The following is a 12993-nucleotide window of genomic DNA, read 5'->3' on the forward strand; positions in this document are numbered from 1 at the left end:
TTGACCTGGGGCTCTCAAGTTAATTGTCTTTTTGCCTTTCTATTTCTTTGTCTGCCTAATACTCCCTTCATGCATCTCAATGTGTGTCCTGTTTGTTTCTGTTTCTATGACTATGCACTTAATTTCTCTTCAACTATCAGCTTGTTAAGAGTTCTTCCAAATACACTCATCACTTTTACTATTACTTATACACAAACTATTAATTTTGCATTCAAGTCCTCCTAGGAAGTTCCTGCTTACATTTCTCCATCCATAATTTAAGTCAGAGTAAAATTGACTTTTCCTTTTCTTTTTCATTTCTGGACAAAGACAATAAACTTTTAGATGTTAATACAAAACAATATAATAATATAATATAATATAATAATGGTAGCACTTTATTAACCCATGTAGTTACCTTACATTACTCAGTACTTTTGTGGGTAAGTACACTGTAAGTACATTGGAAGTGCATGTACTGAAAAATAAAGTGCATCTATAAATATAATAATAAATATTATTTAAAAAAATGACAATGGTCCCACTTTATTTTAGGTGTTTTTAAATGCTATGTACTTGTCAAAAATAAAATAAAAAGATAATTATTAGGTACAGTGTACTTATTGTGTTCATGTTGTATTGCAAAACACCTTTGCTGCTGTTGAGGTACATTTTACTGTAAATACCAAAATATTATTAAATAAAATATTGTATTGTCTTTGAGAAGTGAAAAAGAGGGAAGCTTTTTAGTGTTAATACAGAAAAAAAGGAGGGACAACCGTTTTTTTTTTTTTTTCTGGCACAGAGAATGATGGGAAATGTGGTTTGGTCAAGTTTCCCCAAAATACAGCTAAATAAGTTTTTTTTTTTTTTTTTTTTTTATAAATCATTTTCCTGCTATTTTTAGTTCACAAAACTAAACAACTACAGTACCGGTCAAAAGTTTGGAAGAAGACTCTTAAGCTCACTAAGGCTGCATTTATTTGATTAGAAATACAGTACTGAAATGTTATATTCTTTGGTATTAATATATTTTGAAATGTAATTTATTCCAGCATTGCAAAACTGAATTTTCAGCAGCCATTAGAATCACATCACCCTTCTTAAACAAACAAATAAACGTAAAAACCGGTGTGCATTCATGATTCTGTCAATATGCACAATAACAATGTATCATGATCAATAAAAATAGCTTCTGACCTGATTCTGTAATTTACTCACTCCTCAGCTCTAAAAGTTTAGGGCTTAAAGAAAGTCCAGAGATTCCCACAGGTAATTATGACTTGATGGTGGCGATTATGTGTGATACCTTTAAGAGTGTTGGGCAATTATAAGCAATCAAACTGCCGATTTTTGTCTGAGGATCGTGAGAAGCCATCCTTAACACCCTAACAACTGCATAGCAACATGCTAAAAACCAACCTGGCAACTAAACAGCTTAACATTGAGGTAGCGTGGTTTGCATGGGCAGACATTTTCTTCAGAAAAATGTGCAAATTTAGTTTAACATTACACCTTTAACATCAGTAGCTAAAATCAGATTAGAGGCTATACATTTTCACTTTCATGAAACGTAAGTAACGCATTGAATTAGCCTTACAAATTTGAAGTTGAAAGACTGAAATGCTATTGGTTACACTTTATTTTAAACTGTGTACTTCTTATAGAGTTACGGTTAGGGTCTGGTTTAGGATTAGTTCATTGTAATTATGCTTAATTTACTGTTATTACTATAGTAAGTACATGTAGTAACGCGTAACTACGTCACCAAAGTGTTACCTTATCTTGTAAAACGCATTTCAGTAATCTTCGTTTTATTTACAACTTCTAAAAATCTTTTTTACTTAATCTTTTGTATTTTTGCATAGCTAGTCTTGCAAAAAGCAATACACTGTCACCATTAGTTGCTAAAATCATATCTGAGGCTATAAATGAGCTCCGGTTGGTCATGTCTTTGCGGGAAGGGGAGGAGGGGGTCATAAAAGAACTTCACCCACAGCTATGGCATTAATGAACAGCACACGGGGGGCTGTACAAAGTTGTCTCACCCCTCATGCACTTACTAGGGCCCCTCAGACCTCCCTGATCTATCAGAAAAACTAATTACAAGATCTAATTAGGGAGAGAGAGAGAGAGACTGACCCATGCAGCTCGTTTAGGACCGTAATTACGCCTTATTTATTATTCATCTCACAGCTAAATAAGACTCTGACATTTCAATAGCAATAAAAGATGGAACATTTAAAACAAAAAGTGTCTGTACTAATTGACCATTTACAGATGAGAAGCAGGATATTGTTATTTACTCTCTTATGTAGTGTGTTTGTATCCATGGAGGCCGACGCCACCCCGGAACGGAAAATTAACGTGGAGAATAAGGTTGCGCCGAGCTCGCAAACGAGACTGACCCTCATGACAAGCCGACCATTATTTTTTAGTGGCGCTGCATTTATTAGGGAGTCTGATTTTAATGGCCCTCTTTTTCTCTGTTGTGTCAGGTCTTTACAGAGAGCGGCTCTTCCGCCTGGCCTCCGCCGTCCACCTCTTGAACCGCTTCGCGACACATTAGGTCGCCACTTTGTTATGAGCCTGTGTGTGGCCCGCTGCCAGAACGGAATCAAAAAAATTACTAATAATAGTGTTCGGGAAAATGGCCGCCATGAAGAATGCTGCGGGATTTTTATTAGATTTGTATGGCCATTTTTTTTTTTTATAGTAAACCTCCCCCAGCCCCAGCCACCTTTGTACATTACAACGTTTTATCTCCCATTTCTCTAAAAGTCCTTCTCTGCTTTTACCGTTCCGCTCATTTCCGCAGTCCATACCCACCCTGGACGCCGAAACAGCTCATTAGGGCAGTGTGCGACTGCGGGTCTCATTGGCTGAGCTGGAGGTGGAGGAATAGCACATAATTATGAAGTGGAGATGGCATTACGCTCATCAGGAATTATGGATGAGTCTCTGGGCGCCAGCCCCAGTGTCGATTCACCACGGGCCCCGGCACATGGAGGACGGTGGTGATAGCAGACGTTTGGGTTACAGGTAGAAAGGTCACCTAGAGGAACAGCATCACTCAGCATTCACACCCATAGCTCACGTCACCAGCCTTAACCTACACACACACTTACCGCAGACATCACTAGTCGCAGCTGACACTTGTGTCCTCTAACCTTGTGTACTGTTGCTGAGGCAACCACCAACATCTCCGTTCTCCCTATAACGTTCACGACATCTTCGTGCAATAAGAATCAGGGGGCTCGTTGATAACAGGCATGTATTATTGGATTGATCCTAAATATCATGGAGTTTATCCTACGTCAAAAGTGAGGAACAAACTGTGATTTATAGTGGCAGAAATCGATGTGAAAATACGCCAATGGAAGAGCATGCGTACAAACTTTTTGGCGCTTTTATACAAGAGATACATTTAATTAAACATTGTTTATAAAAATGTAAGATAAATAAGCAATTAAATATGCAAATGCGCAACATTTTAAATGCTTTTTAACAATTGCATCACTAAAATGAACTAATTTATATTAACCCTTAAATGCATGAATGTTTCGCCAATAATTATTACATATTCGGGTCTTTACCGACCCCGGATCTAAATCTAACCCGGATGGATCTCTAACTGCCACAATGTTATAAAACTCTCCTGATGTTGTAATAACAATTACAAAATAATAAAATAAAGCATATTTCATTACCTTATGCTGGGTACACACCAAAAGATTTTTTACATCTTATAAGATTTTCAAAATGTGATAGACCACAAACATGAGGACAAAAAATCCTAGATTTAAGCGTTTTGCTCCTATAGTGTGTGGTGTGCCATGATGTGACAAAGGCAGCACACCACACATGAACAGATTTTCAACCAGAGTCTCGACTGTGAACACAGGAAATCTCGCAAAATCTCGCGAGACTTCAGAATAGGCTAAGCAAGGCGGATGATATGCAGGAAGAAATTGCGATGATAGTGTTTGGAATGATTTTCACAGAAAATTCACATGAAAAAAAAACAAAACATTGTACCCACCATCATATATAACCTTTTATACAGAAATATATTAATTCTTTATTGTCTTTATTTATTCTTTATTGGATTTATTGTCTCTTTAGAAAAAGTTATTTAATCCCTCTATAGAACCTCACTGAACCCTTAACACTCAGCTTCCTGCAAGTGTGTGTGTGTGTGTGAGAATGACCGTGTCTTCCATCATCTCGCTTTCTGATTGGATATTGTTTTGTTTCACGTGATAATCTCCAGAACGTGCGCGCGTTTGTCCTCGGAGTTCCCCCCACACATCAGGATTTCTGATCGTAAATATTAAACATGTTGAATATTTACGATTCGCGATCGGGGCGGCTCCGACGTTCTCCCGAGCAGGTTCGGACACTCTTAACACACCTCACACCAAGGGAAAATCTGATAAAATAATCTGTTGAACCATCAAGATAATCGGGACATAGCTAGGATTGTCGGAAGGGGGGAAATCGGCCCAAAATCAGCCCGATTATATTGTGGTGTGTACCCAGCATTATGGAACTTGAAAGGGTTAAATTTGATCAGATGCTTTCATCACTGTCATCGTCAGAGTTCATTTCCCCAGTACAACCAGCATCTAGCTCATATTCGCCATCTCAAACATATTCTCAAAACTATCATTTTCAATGTCAAATCAGTATTTTGGTCGCTGACAGCTTCTTCACCAGATCCACCATCAAGTGACGGTGACTAATATTTTATTGCGTACAGAACTTGCTCTGCAGTAAATTGCTGAGCCATTTCAAGTTTTGCTGATGATACTTGAGTATGCTTTTGTTTAATGCCTGCGATAATTATGAGTGAAATATCACATCAGTGTTGTGTATCAGACATGGCTACCTTCAGGAATAAAGTTGAATTGTACTTATTGAGTCATCAGAAGTTAAATTATTGTTGCGCAGAAAAAAAAAAAAAACTTACACTATTACATACTTCTGGTCACTAGCAACCCTATACACTTTTTTTCTTGTTATATTGTTAATAATGGATAGACTGAGGAACACTAAAAAGGTTAATGTCTAACTGTAAAAAAATTAATGAGGGCGAGGGCAGTGAATGACGTCCCGGGCCAATAAAGACCCAAGGTATGTGTTTAAGGGTTAATGTTATCCTGAAAAAAAACAAATGCCTATACAAATATGTTGTACAGAAACTGCCTTTTTTCGAGAGCATGCTTGTATTTCCTTGGCCATTGATGGTGAGTGCGAGTGCGTAGTGTTTCTGGAGATATCTGCGGTCATTCTGTCGGTGGAGCTGATGCGCTTGAACACGTTTAAGAACATTTTGTGAATGCAGACGTTTTATAAATCGTTCGTGGAACATTTTTGAAACTGTTCACATTTAGGATAATTATGCTCACATTTGTGTGTGTTTGTATGTGTGTATATATATCTAAATATCAATAAGAAAACTTAAACTTTTAAGATACACTAAAAGATTTTGCCAATTACACTGAAGGTTTTCTTTTCAAAAATGTAATATTTTTTATTTATGGCTGTTCTCTGTATATCCTCATATTTGCTGAAATAAACTCATTACAGACTTCCTGAGCGACTCATTATCGATTGAAGAATTAACCTTCGGGTTTTTTTAAGCATCTAACTATTGATGGCTTGCATTTAGTTATGTAATGTTTATGTGTAATGAGGACTTTTGGACAAGTTAGCTTGTTATGTAGTTCGGCTTGACTCTCACATTACCGTCAGATAGATGTGCTCCTGTGAGACTATTAAACCAGGCTGATCAGAAGGGAAGAAAGAAAAGGAAAAGGAAAGAGAGGAAGAAATTGCAATCAGTGACTTGCTCGTGATCCAGTGCATTTAGAGTGTTTGCCTCCTCCCGCCCACTCGAGACCTAAACCCAGAACTCTCTGTGTGCCAGTGCAGTAAACAGGTCCAATTAGAGCAGTTTCCCCAACACACACACACACACACACACACACACACACACACACACACACACACACACACACACACACACACACACAAAATATAATGCATTGCCAGTAGCTGTTGCCAGCATCTTAATGCACACTAATCTTTCTGACGTTTACCTGCTAATATGGCTTGATTCAATAAGTCAAGTGGCGACAGACAGTTTTCCAGGGAACTAGAAATCAACTGTCAATATTTAAAGGTAGGGTAGGCATTTTTTTTTTCATAAACACTTTTTGTGATTCTGGTTGAAACTCTCTTCACATCCTGATAGCAATCAATAACAGAAGTGGTCTAAATATTAAAAACATTACATATATCGTCTGTGGAAGTCTCAGGACCAAAACATTTTCGTCCAATCATTGCTTTCGGTCCGAATATTAGTAATATTAGAGATAAAGTAACACATTTACAGTGATGTTGACCCTTATGGGTCAGTGATGAATAAGCATGTCCAATGTAAGGAAAAAAAATAAAAAATGAAAACACACACACACACACACACACACACACACACACACACACACACACACACACACACACACACACATCCTCAGAGCTACAGTATATATATATTATTTTTCTGCATTACTCTGATTTGGTTTACTCTATTATTATTAATATTATTAGTTTTATTTTTTTCAAAAATGTAATTGATATCAGAACAATTATATCACCCTGGCCCCCCAAAAATATGCAATTTGAATTGCATTTTTAATGCAAAAAGTCATTTTAATGATAACTAGGGTCATGTCATTGACCCTTATACACATTTATTCACACATTCATATAGAAGCATGCACACTTCAACAGAGAAAGTGTTTTGGTTGTTGACCTTGTAAATGCAAAAAGCAGAGTTGAAGCCCAATGACCCATATAGACTGGAGGAGTAGTTTTGGGGGGTGTTTCTCTCCTTTCCCCTCCCTGCATCCCCCCCTTTCCAGTCTGCCTCGGCTCCCTCTCGCTTTCTATTCCACTTATCAGCTGAAATAAGTGCCATCATCAGAGACTGGGATTGATGGCAATCCCAGCATGCACCCTGCTACATTATTTAAACCTGGAGTGGACATCAAGATTTCTGCTTTTGTCTTCTAGTCTTCAGCTGTCAGAGGTCTCAGATCTACGATTCCTGTTGTGTCATTTAACCAAGCTCCAGCGTGGAGCAGCACAAAGAAGTCCGACAATTTGACAGGGTTCGAGCTGCACCGCTGTATCTCAATAGCCCAGTCCCAAAGAAACTGCATTTTGGCTTAATGGCCACGAAAATCTACATGTAAGTCATCCAAAACCAGATGTACAGACCGAGAGAAAGTGAGTTAGAGAAAGAGAGAGTGAGCTCTTCACCTCAGGGCTGTGGGGGAGAGTTTGAACAATGTCTCCCCAGGGGGGTGATATTTTATAGTTTGTGTCCATCAGTGGCGTGGCCCGGGGCGCTGGGGTTGACAGTAAGTGCTCTCAACACCGCTGACACTGATTCATCTGAGCTACGACATACATGAGACGAGGGGGGGGGGGGGGGGGGGGTGAAAGAGGACGAACAAGGCAAAAAAAAGAAGGGAAGGGTGTTGGGACGACATCTTAGAGCCTTGTGTGCACGACACGGACCTTACCTTTTCATCTGCTCGCCCAAGACCTTTGTGTTTGTGGATTTGTTGGTCGGGCCGCCCAGTTTGAGAGCAGACCCTCCAATCTAACATGGCATTTCAATTTCTCCTCCACTCCACCTGCTCTGTTCCCCTGCTTCTACATTTATATAGAAGAGGAAGACTGCGAACCCCGTGCCCGCAGGATACGCATACTAAGCAATCAATGTGTCACCTCTTCTTGGCAATCCTTCCCCCCCCCCCCCCATACAGAAGACCTGCTCATTTTTTCTTGTCAGCAGAAGGTAATTTGCTGTATTGTGATTCGGCCCAATAGCTGGGTGATGGAGGTGCATGATGGGTCCGCACCCAATCCCCCCCCCGTCCCGTCCCGCATACACACGTTCTAGATGGCTCGAGCGGAGGCACCCCACCCAGAGCCGCATCTCCATCTGAGGCTGTTAAATGTGATAAGCGTGGAGTGTGGCGCAGGGGCCTCTGATTAATAAAAGATGGGGCTGCTCTGAGATCCCAGGGGGATGTCCTTTCTGAACCGACCCGCCCCGCGCACGCACAGACGCTCCACACAATGCCTCCTGCACCCTCACAATAGACAGGAAATGGGGAACGAGAAGCAATCATGGAAATATAACATTTAAAACGTCTGCATCCTGTGCCCCCTCACATTTAGCACATGTGCATTAGAATGGACAGTACTTAGCCTTTTGAATACCCAAAAATAAGACTAATATATTCACATATTTTGGGAGATACATATGTGAGACGAGAAGTCTGATACCCTGCTGTTTCAGAGGACAAAAAGTAAATTTAGTTTTTATATATTCAGATTTTGAATGTGTGCACTGATGCAGTACTGTTTTTTATTGTAGATCTATATTGAAGAGAGGGACATTACATCCGTCTGCATATTTATGGGTGTGTGTGTGTGTGTGTGTGTGTGTGTGTGTGTGTGTGAGTGAGCATTCCGGGCGCTTCCATGCAGAGAAGCTGCGTGGAACCATGTCACCTCTTCACTCATTGACATGTAATGGCTTTGTTACCAAAAGACGCTTTGTCCTTATTCTCCGTATGTTTACAAGAAAAGACAGCATAACCCTGGTTGCCCATGGAGACCGGAGACATCCCCCTTTCTCCCTTCCTTCTTGGCACTTGAGAGTCTCAAATTTAGATGATTCATTCTCTTTATTTTGAATATATCGTAGAAACACAAAAGTAACCATAAGGACACCCAGTCTTTTTTGCAAAATTAAGTAAAATTGCATAACCATTTCCCATACACAGCATAAAGATTAACACACACACACACACACACACACACACACACGCTCAGCAGACCAATGCCTCTGTCAGGTAGCATGTAGTCTTTCAGTTTAAGATTCTTGAATGGTCCAGTTGCTGCTCTTTTGTAGACTCTGAGTTTATCTTTTCGTAACCACGCCTTCACCACGGGACCAGACAATAGCAGCACGTTTCTAATTTTCTGCTGGATAATGGCGGTCATACTAAAATGAAATGGGTCAGGGGTCAGTTTTGCTGAATGTGATTTCTGTGGACAAGGACCTTTCCCTTTTGATAAGACAGAATGCAATTCTTTAATTTGATTCCATTGAGTATTGTCTTTTCAGAATGGCAGGCAGCTGGGAAAATAACTCATGCTTTGAATGAATTTCATATGACAACATTATAAATTCAGTTTTACGACCTGCATTTTGGAATTGTATGTCAACCTTTTGGTTTATTTGCTTATCCTGTAATGAGTGCATCCAGGTACGATGCAGCTGTGAATGTGTGCTTCTGATATTCATGTGTCTGTGTCCCTTTTGACCTCATCAGCGGGCTCCGCCCACTAGCCTCAGCTGAAATAGATTGATATAGCCAGCGCATGAATATGTATGCAATATGCACATTGACTTGAACTTGGTTTTGACCTTTGTTTCCATAAACAATATACATATGAGACATCAGCTTCACTGCGGAAAATTGAGGCACATAACGTTTCCATATATTGCTATATTTATTTTCTTCACAGCATTTTAGTATTACATATATACACCCACAAAACAATAACATTTATTTTGTTTATTTTTATCCGCAATCTATATGGTAGATATACTAGCCAAAGTAGATGGCAGTTATCTCGATGAAGGTAATTCTTTGCAAAATGTAATGAATATTATTGGCAAAACTAATGTAATGTCAATTATCTAATAGAATTAATGGAAATATTGCCAATTCTTGTCAAAATATGGTTAGAGTTATTTGTAAAATCCAAATAAAATATTGAAAGCAAATTTTAACAATCTATTGGCAATTCCTGTTAAAATATAATGACTATTATTGACAAAATCAAATGGCAAAATCTAATGCTAATGATTGGTAAAAATCGAATGGCTATTCTTGTTAAAAAAAAAAAAAAAAAAAAAAAAATAATATATATATATATATATATATATATATATATATATATATATATTATTGGCAATGCTAAAAAAAAATACTAAAAAAATTCTAATGCTAATTATTGGTAAAATCTAATGGGAATTCTTGAAAAAAAGTAATGTGAATTAGTAGAGCATATTTCATTACAAATTAAAAAATGTAACAACAGTCATTGATTATTTTACTTGCAAAGAATGGAAAATCCAGGCAAAATCTAATAATATTTGTTTAGCAACATTCTAATGCAATTAAGTGTCAATTCAAATGGAATTCATGCTTTAAAAAAGATTGGAAATTATTGGCAAATCTTGACAAAATCCAGTGGCAAATTCTATTGATAAATTCTTTAATGGTGATTGGTGGAGACCATTTCATGACAAACTGTAAAATCTAACTACAGTAATTACGTAGATGCCGTTATCGTAAAACTAAACAGAAATTCTTGGAGAAATCTAATGGCATTTACTCGCAAGTATATGAGCACTTTATTTATGTGTCTGACTTTTCTCTCTGTTTCATGTTCTCATCTGCATTTCAGCCCATATGCATGCTGGTGTGAGACTCCATTTCCCAGAGAGCAGCACAGGAGAGGAGGTGGGGTTGCTGTACTCTCTTAAACTGCTGCCCTGGAAGGTCATTGCTCACAGTCATGCGAGAGGCCAGTGCGGCCCCTTGGGCCCTGTGACAAACAGGGCTGCAGTGCTGAGGTGTGTGTCAGGGGTGTTTTTCCACAAAGCATTCTATAAAAGTGTAACCGCTCCGTGTTTGCCCTTTCCTCCCTGTACGCACGCACTGCTCAGCCAACAGGCCCCTAAAGAGCTCTTAAGAAATGCTGAGCCAACACACAAGCTGGCCCTGCTAGCAACTCTAGTAATTCTCTTTCTCGCGCTTTCTTCTACTTTTCTGGCCCGTTTTCCCATCGCTTGCGCTGAATCACGACTGCCGCGGCGGGGAGAGCAGGAAAGGCGGTGCTTGTTTGAGGCCTGAAGCTAATTATGGAGCATTAGAGCAGTGCTAAATAAATGTGTAGTGTTACTAATTGCGTGCCAGTGAAAACAATAACTCTACAACAGATGCCCAAGGGCACAGGGGGACGAGAGGCTCTTGGCACGGGGCCATCAGCAGCCCCTCCTCCAACCCTCCGGCTAGCTCACCGACTGTCTATGCCAGCAGGCCTGAGAAACACATGCAACCTGGCATCGGCGGTAAGCAGTCAAGCTGTGTTTGTGCATGTGTGTATATGCGCTTATTTGTATCCCGAGCTGATGTTGCGCATGCAAACATGCACCACAGCAACAGCGGCAATCTGTCCCCGTCACCTTCACACATCACTGCATTAATAAACATGAATTAGTAATAGCACAATTAGACCAGGCCCGGGCGCATCGGCTGCACTGCGTGCTTGTGCGGAAAATGTGAAAGCACAAACTCGTCCAAATGAGAAGCTCTGTCACTTATATCCCCAAAAAATCCTAATACTGTCCCACTGCATCTGTTTCTTTCATGTCTCACACGTCTTTCTTTGTATTTCTGTGTGTCTGTGTTCTAGATTTGGATCCGCTCTGTGACGGGAGACGGTGTTTGAACGGTGCACACTGCTGGATCTCCGGTGGCCTGCCGGTACGTACTCCCACTCACACAGATTTCCCAGCAGCACCTGAGTGAATGAGGCTAACATGAGTCTTTACACCCGCTTAGACCACACGCAAGACATGAGTGACAGCGTCACATCACAAGTTCACGTGTCAAATCGAAACTAGAGATCTGATTAGACTCTGTCCTACTACAAAAATGACAGATCTGGAAAAACACACTCGCTTACAGTGGCCTCTCAGGTCTTTACGCAGTGTTTAGATAACAACAGACGGTCTCTCACAGCCAGAAATGCTGCGATGAGTAGTAGTCTGAACTGTTACAGCTGGTTCGGGCTTAACACACACACAGGTGGACCTCAGACTGCCTGTCTCAGGGCCAGGCCAACGCTCCCTCAGCAGGACTTACGCACGCACATTGCAACGGAATCTCTGTAATCCAGTCGTAATGTAGTGCTAACATACTGGCAGACACACACTGCCACAGGCTCTTATTGATCACTTTACTCACACACAAATACACACAGTCATACAGTCACAGGTGTGCACGTATAGTCTATTGTGGCCCACTGACATATTTGTCTGCTGCAACACTGGCCTAAGGAAGTGAAATCATTTCTTATTCTGCTTTTTCCTTGTTTATTGCACCCTGTTCCCTTATTCGTCTTTTAATTCCCTAATTTATCCGTCTTCTTTTCCTTTACTTATGGTGGCATTAGCACAGATTACTAATGATCCCTTCGTTTTGAAGCTTTCTGCATCACAGTCTCAAGGGAGCCATCTCCTTTGTGTTTTTGCTAATTGCCGTAATTTATTGACTTGTTAAGGATTTCTGCACAATTAATTCTGTTTTTTATTTCTCCCATTCTTCACAAGTACATTTCTTGTGCTCCTTAAAGTGGAACGACATTTTGCAGATTACTTATAGAATGAGGTCATTGAGTTAAAAAAAATATTTTATGAAAAATAAAGCTTGCATGTAATATTTGGTTTCTTTTTGTACAGTATAAATTAATATAAAGTATACATTTCATGCTTCTCTAAAAATATACTGTATTCCCAACATTAAAATTGCACAATAATATATTTTTCCATCTTTAAAAGAAGTCAGTGGATGATACTAACAGCCTAAACCTGAATCTAAACTTAAGCTATTAAGGTCTAGTTGTATAAGTAAAGTGTTTTGGTATTTTGAGCCACAGCACAACTTCTCTAATGTAGCACCTACTGCAATGAATCAGGCACAGATAACATAATCATGCTAATAACCTGTGGTGTGTCTGTGTAACCACTTAAAGGGATAGTTCAGACAAAAATGAAAATGCACCCTTATGTCGTTCCAAACCTCTATGACTTTCTTTCTTGTGTGGAACACAAAAGGAGATATTTAGCAG

The 12993-nt window shown here is 39.6% G+C and overlaps 1 protein-coding gene across 1 annotated transcript in view; it reads left to right on the forward strand.

Annotated features, from left to right (window-relative positions):
- The window catches only part of zfhx3b (zinc finger homeobox 3b), a 344899-nt gene that overhangs the window by 145791 nt on the left and 186115 nt on the right, over positions 1-12993 (forward strand). The window contains exon 3 of the mRNA XM_084107585.1: positions 11557-11627. The gene's annotated coding sequence lies outside the window, so the exon portion shown is untranslated. The remainder of the gene's footprint in view (positions 1-11556; positions 11628-12993) is intronic.

Source organism: Abramis brama, assembly GCF_963993115.1.
Source record: "Abramis brama genome assembly, chromosome: 3".
Taxonomy (NCBI): Eukaryota; Metazoa; Chordata; class Actinopteri; order Cypriniformes; family Leuciscidae; genus Abramis; species Abramis brama.